This window comes from Entelurus aequoreus, linkage group LG06 (genome assembly GCF_033978785.1).
Source record: "Entelurus aequoreus isolate RoL-2023_Sb linkage group LG06, RoL_Eaeq_v1.1, whole genome shotgun sequence".
Lineage (NCBI taxonomy): Eukaryota > Metazoa > Chordata > Actinopteri > Syngnathiformes > Syngnathidae > Entelurus > Entelurus aequoreus.
Window position 1 is genome coordinate 6,741,606 of NC_084736.1, and position 9,017 is coordinate 6,750,622.

Consider the following 9,017-nt stretch of genomic DNA (forward strand, 5'->3'; position numbering starts at 1 on the left):
TAATGGGATTTTATTTATCTTTTCACTGTGGTTACTCAAAAATAATAATGAATTAAAATCAATGGTGTCCTGCATTATTGATCTTTTTAAGGCTCTAATTACTTCACATTAGAGATGTCCGATAATATCGGCCTGCCGATATTATCGGCCGATATATGCGTTAAAATGTAACATCGGAAATTATCGGTATCGGTTTTTTTATTGTCGGTATCGTTTTTTTAAAATTTTTATTTATTTAAAAAAAAAAAAAAATTAAATCCACATAAAAAACACAAGATACACTTACAATTAGTGCACCAACCCAAAAAACCTCCCTCCCCCATTCACACTCATTCACACAAAAGGGTTGTTTCTTTCTGTTATTAATATTCTGCTTCCTACATTATATATCAATATATATCAATACAGTCTGCAAGGGATACAGTCCGTAAGCACACATGATTGTGCGTGCTGCTGCTCCACTAATAGTACTAACCTTTAACAGTTAATTTTACTCATTTTCATTCATTACTAGTTTCTATGTAACTGTTTTTATATTGTTTTACTTTCTTTTTTATTCAAGAAAATGTTTTTAATTTATTTATCTTATTTTACTAATTTTTTTAAAAAGTAACTTATCTTCACCATACCTGGTTGTCCAAATTAGGCATAATAATGTGTTAATTCCACGACTGCATATATCGGTTGATATCGGTATCGGTTGATATCGGTATCGGTAATTAAAGAGTTGGACAATATCGGATATCGGCAAAAAGCTATTATCGGACATCCCTACTTCACATCAAACATTGCTTTCTGAGTGTTTTGGGCATTGGGGGAAATACTGCATATTTCAGTTTAATTATAAAAACAAAGTTGTCTTTTTTAACTTTATATCAATCTGAAGTTGATATACTGTAATCGTTTAATAAAAAATAAAAATAATAATTTGACTTGTTTTTAACATTTTAATGACTTAGACCCTTTATGGTCCCCGGGAGCACTAAAAAGGTAAAAAATAATTAAAATCCATATATTTTGCTATGGTTTGAAAATGAAAAATATCAAAAATGGCCCCCGCATGCTTTAATTTTTCTGTGTGCGGCCCTCAGTGGAAAAAGTTTGGACACCCCTGTCTTAAAATAAGTATATTCTCACTAATAACAAGTGCACTTTTCTTGGTAGAAAAAAAAATTAGACCTTTTTGCTCTATGTTGAAAAATATTCTTAAGTAAGTAAATGCTAGTGCCATTATCTTGACATAATGATATGCGCTCGGCATCATGATTTTTTTTTTCATGCTTGAAATAAGAAATGATTACTTTAAAAAAGTAGTTTCATACTTGTGAGTGTTGATGACACAGCTTTGCAACAGTTGATATTCTAGTTTCAAGCATGTTTCACTCAATATAGTGTCGTGACGGGGGGGGGGGGGGGGGGGGGGGGTCTGCGAGGATTGTTCTCCCGGGATGCAATCGGACTATACTGGACACGGCTTGAAGGTAGGAACATTATTTAATTATTCAAACACAAAGTACTACAAAAACAGAAAAACACCCGAAGGCGAGCGTGCCTAACGCACGCGAAAGCCAAGGCAAAAAACGTAGGACATGAAACTAAAAAAACATTTTAAAAAAATCACTAAACTGTGGCTTGAATAAACAAAACTTACGTGGCATGGCATGAAAAGAGAAATCGCAAGAATATCAGCATGAGCAGAGCAGGAAAAGAACATGTACAGAGCATGAAAAGAACAATGTTGCCAGCCCGACTAACTGGCAACGTCAGGCTTAAATAATAGTCTCTGATTAGAGCAGGTGTGTGATCCAACACATGAGACAGGTGAAACTAATCAGTCGTCATGGAAACTAAAACAAACAAGGGAGCGCAAACAGGAACTATGGAGTTCAAAAACTAACAACAAAAAATAACAAAACATAATCCAGACCACAAACATTTGTTTGCTGTATGCAACAGTCACGTAAGTTTTGTTTGTTCATGCCACAGCTGGTAAGTTTTCCTTGCCATAGTCCATGCTGAGTCAGTGTTTCCCACACATTCATTTATTTGTGGCGGCTCGCCACGAAAGAATTACGTCCGACACAAATAAAAAAATTTTAAAAAAATAAAAATAATTAAAATTAAAAAAAAAAAAATTTTTTTTTTTTTTGTCCTGTCCAGCTTCTCAGGCAAATCATATAGTTGATGTAGATGCCCATATAGGCTGTTCAGATTTACTTTACAAAAGAGAAGTGTAGGATACGTCTCTTGTTGCCTTATTTGTATTTGACTTTATTAAATGTATTTATATTAGAAACACAACATGTGTGTATAACAAAGGGTGCAAAGTCTGCAGGCAGTAGGAAACACATGGTTAAGTGTAGGGAGTAAAACTGATGGCAGTCTAAAGTTCAAGATTTTTGGAGCTCTTTGTTCAGTGGATCAGATGTTTGATGAAGCTCTGTGTCTATCTACCACCACTACTGTTTTCTGTTTATTTGTTACTGACTGTGGCAGGACACCTCTGCCTCTGTTTCACTTTATGTTGCTGGTAAATAATATGGTTGTAGTAGTAGGCTAAAGTTAAATTATTTAGTATGCACTAATTAAAGGGGCAGAGCTTTAAGAGACATTTTAGCTTTTATATTTTATAAGATATATTTTTTGTAAGAACCACAATTAATAAATACATTTCAGGGAATAACTTATTGTTCAAATCTGTATATAAATATGTACATAAAGTGTTGTAATTATATTGTAAAATGGATGGATGGATGGATGGACGTTTAAAACAAAACTGTTATCATTAATTAGTAAGTATACATTTTTTGAGCCTTTTTAGAGAAAATCAAATCATTGTAGTAAATTCTGCAAATTACTCGATGATGTCATGGTGACCACGCCCATGGCCACGCCCCCACCGCCACAGGTATCTTGGCAGTTTATGGGAAACACTGTAAGTATTTGCTTTAGCTCCAAGTGTTCCGTTTTGTTGTACTACTTTGCTTTTTGAGAATTAAATCACGTTCTTACCTGCACGCTTTGTCCGGAATGGTCCGTCTGCATTTTGGGAGAACAAACCCCGCAGTAAGCTGTGACAACCACGTCGTGACACACACTGTGTCTGCTTGTAAGTACTCTGTGTGTGTGCGCTGCCGAACATACTCCTGTGCTCGTACAACCCTAGTGTATATAATGACTTGCATGCACAAAGTGGAACCTTCAATGAGAATTATTAGCTACCAAATGTCATTATTTTTTAATTAATAGTGATGATTCGCACAAAGTATAATGTGCGGTCATGCAGGGAATTGGTTTTCCAAAATGGACATTATTTGAACAATCACCCAGGATGCACCACTCCCCCCAGGAGGTGATAAAGGAGCGCTCATTAGCTTATCTTCCCTGCTGACTTTCCGGGTGGGGGAAATCGAACCTGTGGCCTTTCTGTCCCAGGTCCCAGGCTATAGGACCTTTGGCAAAGTTGTTGTCAAAACATTGCTGGGTAAACTTGTCAAGCTCCAGAAGGAGGCCTGGGATGTTAGAAGAATACAAATCAGTTGTCCAGTAACCAAGGGTTTCAGGTTTGAATCCCCTTTCTTCCCCATATTTCTGTAAGTATAGTAAATATGACCACCACAAATGTGGACTGAATGAACAATGGGCTTTCACTGTAAAGCACTTTTATTATTATTACTGCCCACTAGGGTTGTACGGTATACCAGTACTAGTATAGTATCGCAGTACTAATGTATCAAAATCTATACTCCTATACTCTGTTTGAAAAGTACCGGTTAGCTATAAATTTTTTTCTTAACGGGCATGACGGCGCTTCGTCACGTCGTGACATTGCTGGTTTTACGAGCAGAGGAGCATGTTCGGCAGCGCACACACACGGAGTACTTACAAACAGACACGGTGTGTAAACAGAAAAGGGAGAACGGACGCATTTTGGTTTAAAAACTAAAGATAAAGGTGAAGTTATAACACTAAAAAAAAAAAAAAAAAAAAAAACCCCCCCCCCCGGTCCGTGGGACAAATTTTCAAGCTACAAAAAGGTTGGGGACCACTGCATTAGGACATAGTATTTTAGCTACTTCTAAATCACTAATCCTCGCCTACGTGGCAACAAATAAAGTAAGTTTCTTACAAGTAGCATTATCACTGGAGGATGAGGAATAGCTAAACATGTTTCAATACACACCATAGGAGGATACAATAGCTCACCGGCGTCACAATGTAACCAAATGCAATGGGTGGATCTACACCTGACATCCACTGTAATGATACCAAGTACAAGAGCGTATCAAGTCGATACTACTATGATTACATCCATATTTTTTATCGTCACAAAATAAACTCAGGAATTATGTCCCTGGACACATGAGGACTTTGAATACGACCAATGTATGATCCTGTAACGACTTGGTATCGAATCGATACCCATATTTGTGGTATCATCCAAAACCAATGTAAAGTATCAAACAACAGAAGAATAAGTGATTGTTACATTTTAACAGAAGTGTGGATAGAACATGTTAAAAAACAAAATAAGCAGATATTAACAGTAAATGAAGAAGTAGATTAATAATTAATTTTTTACAGTTTGTCCATAATGTAGACACAATAATAGGTGTATAAATGACACAATATGTTACTGCATATGTCAGCAGACTAATTAGGAGTCTTTGTTTGTTTACTTACTACTAAAACACAAGTTGTCTAGTATGTTCACTATTTTATTTAAGCACTAAATTGCAATAATAAACATATGTTTCATGTACCCTAAGATTTGTTGTTAAAATAAAGCCAATAATGCCCTTTATTTAGAAAAGTATCAAAAAGTATTGAAAAGTATCAAAATAGGGTTTTAGAGGCTTCCCAATAAGAATAACCATCTTTGGGTAAGCATGCCAGGCTCCTAATAGATGCCCAGGCTGGTGCAAAATGTTGCCCACCCAAGGCTCACCTTTCCTGGGTAAGCATGGCCAGCTCCAGGCAAAGGACCCGAGTAAATACACAACTTATGAAATGACTGGTTTCCCTAACACAATTCAACAGCTGTCTTTTCTACATCAGCCTGGCGTAGGGAGGAGGCTCCATCGTGGCATCCTGCTGTTTTTTGTCCGCGCCCATTGAAGCAGTATGAGATTACATGTGTGAGTGTAATCCCTGCTTCATTATAGTGGACGGGCTGCGGAAGTCAAGAGTAGAGCCGTAAGACATCTTATCAGGAGTTAACACGTCACAGCAGCTGCGGGGTCTTCATTTAAAAACAAAAAACAGATACTGTTCCGAGGCCAGCACAGGGAAAGAGAATAAGGCCATGTCTACACTAAGCCGGATAACCCATTAAACAAATAATTACTTAGCCTAAGCCGCATTTCAGCCACACTAAACCAGCGTTTAAGGTCCCCCTCCTTGGATAATTTTTTACACAAGTAAGTGCGCTGTGTATTTCTTGAATCTCCGGCTCTTAGCTTTGTATGGACTCATTGATCGTTTACAAACCGAGTTCGGAGAGGAAGTGAAGTCAGAAAGGCCGCGCCCTACACAGGAAGTGACGTCAGAAAGAACAGGCCACAGCCAACTTCATAACAACCGGAGCTAACCACTGGAAATATGAAGGCGAGTCATCCGGACATGCCCATGTTTCTCCTTCTTCTACATGTACAGACGCTTGTGGAAATCACACATGAATACCGTTAGAGAAAGCGATTGCAGCTATTTGGGATACAACACTTCTCAGACGGCAAGAGAACTTTCCAATGTCAGCCGTGATTCTACTTAGCGAAAAAGGGAAGACTACGGAAAACATCAAACGCATTTGGACTGGCAAAGCAGACTGTATCAGTTATTGTCCGCCATGTATGCCGCGGACTCAACGTCTAGGTCAGTGGTTCTTAACCTTGTTGGAGGTACCGAACCCCACCTGTTTCATATGCGCATTCACCGAACCCTTCTTTAGTGAAAAATTAAAAAAATATTTTTTCAAATTCAAGACAAAGTTATATGATTTGTTACTGGTGCACAAAATAAACCGTGCATGAACATCACCTTGTTCAAAGAACAAAACCAACACAGTGCAACAACAAATTACACACCTGCAAATCAGTTTGACTTCTGCTGTTGCCGTATCCATAATATGCCGATAGGGAGAAGTTTTTATGTACACGATGAGTTGGGTGTGGCTTGACCTCCGCGACGGAGGCTCCACCGAACCCCTGAGGCCGACTCACCGAACCCCTAGGGTTCGATCGAACCCAGGTTAAGAACCACTGGTCTAGGTCCAGAGTATATCAAGTCAACAAAAAGAAATGGACAATGAAGGTGAAGGCAAAAGAGTGAGGAGTGTCCTGACCAGATATCTAGATCCCGAAATTGACTGATTCAAAAATATTCTTTATCACATTGTTTACTTGCACATGTCCAACAAATTTTTAAATAATTTATGATTTGCTCAGGTGTGATTCACTACAATAGGGCCCCACAGCACACTGGATTCCAGTTCATTGAAATACCACAACACTGGACATTGTTCAGATAAGTTACATTTAATTTAAGAACTTGCACACAAAGCAACACTGGAGGTGACTATGACGTGCTCATTTTCCGCAAATGCGTACTAAGTCGCGTTGCACCGGCGAGGGGGAAGGGGAGTCTTAAACGAACATTGTGTGTGGACAAGGATAAGGTTAGGTGGGATTTACCCTGGATAACCTTAACCGACGTAGTGTCAAAGGGGCCCAAGTTTTCAATTAAAAGTTGTAAGGCTGGCACACTGGTTTAAATGAGCATGCCACATTCCTGGCCGGCCCAGAGGCCTCCTTGAGTGATAAGAGAAGCTGTAATGGAATAAGAAAGGGTTGGACAAGAGGGAAGTGTTGGGGGTTGACATAGCTTAGGAGCACTGCGCCTCAGGGCTAAAAAGGAGATATCTTGAAGGATTGCTGACCGCTGTGTTTATTGGCAACACCTCGTTCATGCGGAACCATCTTTGATGGCTTATCCGTTGATACTATCTTCACTGCAATGCGAAGACGTGGTCAGTTCTCTTTTCACTTGGACTCACCCGAGCCACCAGCAGTGCAGCTCAGTGAAGTTGTGTTGCTATTAATATTGAGCTCCTCAGAAGTGTGTCACACAGGTCAAGTGCATGTTTGGAGCAGGTAGCAGCGCTCTCAGGATAGACTTGATTCTGCTGTAGCGGTTCGGGGCACAGATAGTGGCAAACATTCCACTCCACGCCACTCGAGGGGGTGGGAGAAAGTGAGGGCTTGCGGTAATTCCACTTTTATTAAAAGATGAAGGGAAAAATAACCAGGCAGACAATAACAAGTGAAAGGAAGGAAATATCAGCATGACGGCCCGCAAGATCCGAGCTCTCGCTTGCTATCAGGAAGTTTCCATGTGAGGCTCCACACTTTTGCCAGTGAGTACTACCGATAGAGAAGCTGACATGGAGACGGACATACAGTAGTTTGGCCCAAAAATGTAACACCTAATTAGATTTTGCTCCACGGAGAGTTCAACCTAACTTGTGTGCTTTGTCCTGTGGCTTTATGTTATCTTATCTGTCCCAGGGTGGATCCTCTAAGGCTCTCTAGGGCTAATGTCTCTTGAATGGATGACTTTATTGTCGGAGCAATTTTACAACCTGGCCCCTGGCCGCCGTGACCCCTCCGGTGACCTGGTCACTGTCTCCACAGCAACTAATGCAGGAAGTGGGATAATGCAGCAAGTCTTACACCCGGACAAGCCTCTCCAAGTTCCTCTTGTGCACACTTTATTGTTCATCTCCTGTATTTTCTAAAAATGACATTCCAGAACAATAGAATATGAGTTCAGGAATGGGTCTGAAGAAACTTTGGATCAGACCGCAGCCCTTTGCCCAGAAGCCCCTGCAACAGAAAGGCAATGAAGAGTCCAGACATTCCTGGGTGCTCTAGTGTCCTCTCATAGTCTCTAATTTAGGAGCAGCTGTAAGCTACCGCAAACCCTCAACCATCAAAGCCTGGTAAGGAAGGAGGAAGAAGTGGAGGAGGAAGGGGGATGATGAGCAAGCAGCCCCCTATTCCACTTTCCTAAGTTGATATAGTGACTGTTGACAGAACACCTCTGGCAGGTAAGGATAGGGGCAAGATTAGAGGATAGACGTTGCGGGTCCCATTAAAACACTTGAAGACGATCATTTATAGGAGCATCAACTAAAATGTATAATTTCCAGACAATACCCAATCAGAATGAACTCTCCAGGATATTTGGAACAGCCTTTTCAAGACCATTCGGCCAACTCAGTTTTGAATGGCGCAGATTTCCCCTCGAATGAGTTGTACAACATTTGACGCGGTTCTAAGTGATAAAGTAGAGTGGATATGTTTACTTTACTCTGCCTCGATTCCGGGTCAGAACCTAGGGTCATTCTGCCACAGGCTACATTTGTAACACCTCATCCAAGACAGCACAGCTCCAGGTTGAGACCCCAGGGTGTTCGCAAAATGTTGCCCGCCCAAGGTTTGTCGTCAAAAAATAGCTTTCCAGCCAGGGTTCACCCTCTCTGGGAAAGCATGACAACAAGCAGATGTTAAAAAAACAACTCCCCTTCACCTAAATTAGTGATTGTCAAACTGTCTTACACACACCAGTGGTGGTACGCGGGCTCCATCTAGTGCAGGGGTCCTCATTGCGTCGATGGCGGAGGGTGTGTCAGTCGATCGCCAGCCAGATATTTAAAAAAAAGACCAATTATAATAGATCAATTAATTAAATATTCCAACACAGTGTTACCGTTCAAACTGGTCATTATGGTGGCACTTGGAGAGCCACGTGTTTTCTGAGGTGGTACTTGGTGAAAAACAACCAATGCAGTAGTGGTGAACCACTGACCTAGATCATTATGTCAAGCTCCATTTGTAGCCCCAGTGTGTTGGAGGAATATTGTCCACCCAAAGCTCACCTTTCCTGGGTAACGCTACCGACCTGAGGTTCACCTTTCCTGGGTAAAGTAAGGCCCTGTCTACATTAAGCCGGAAAACTCC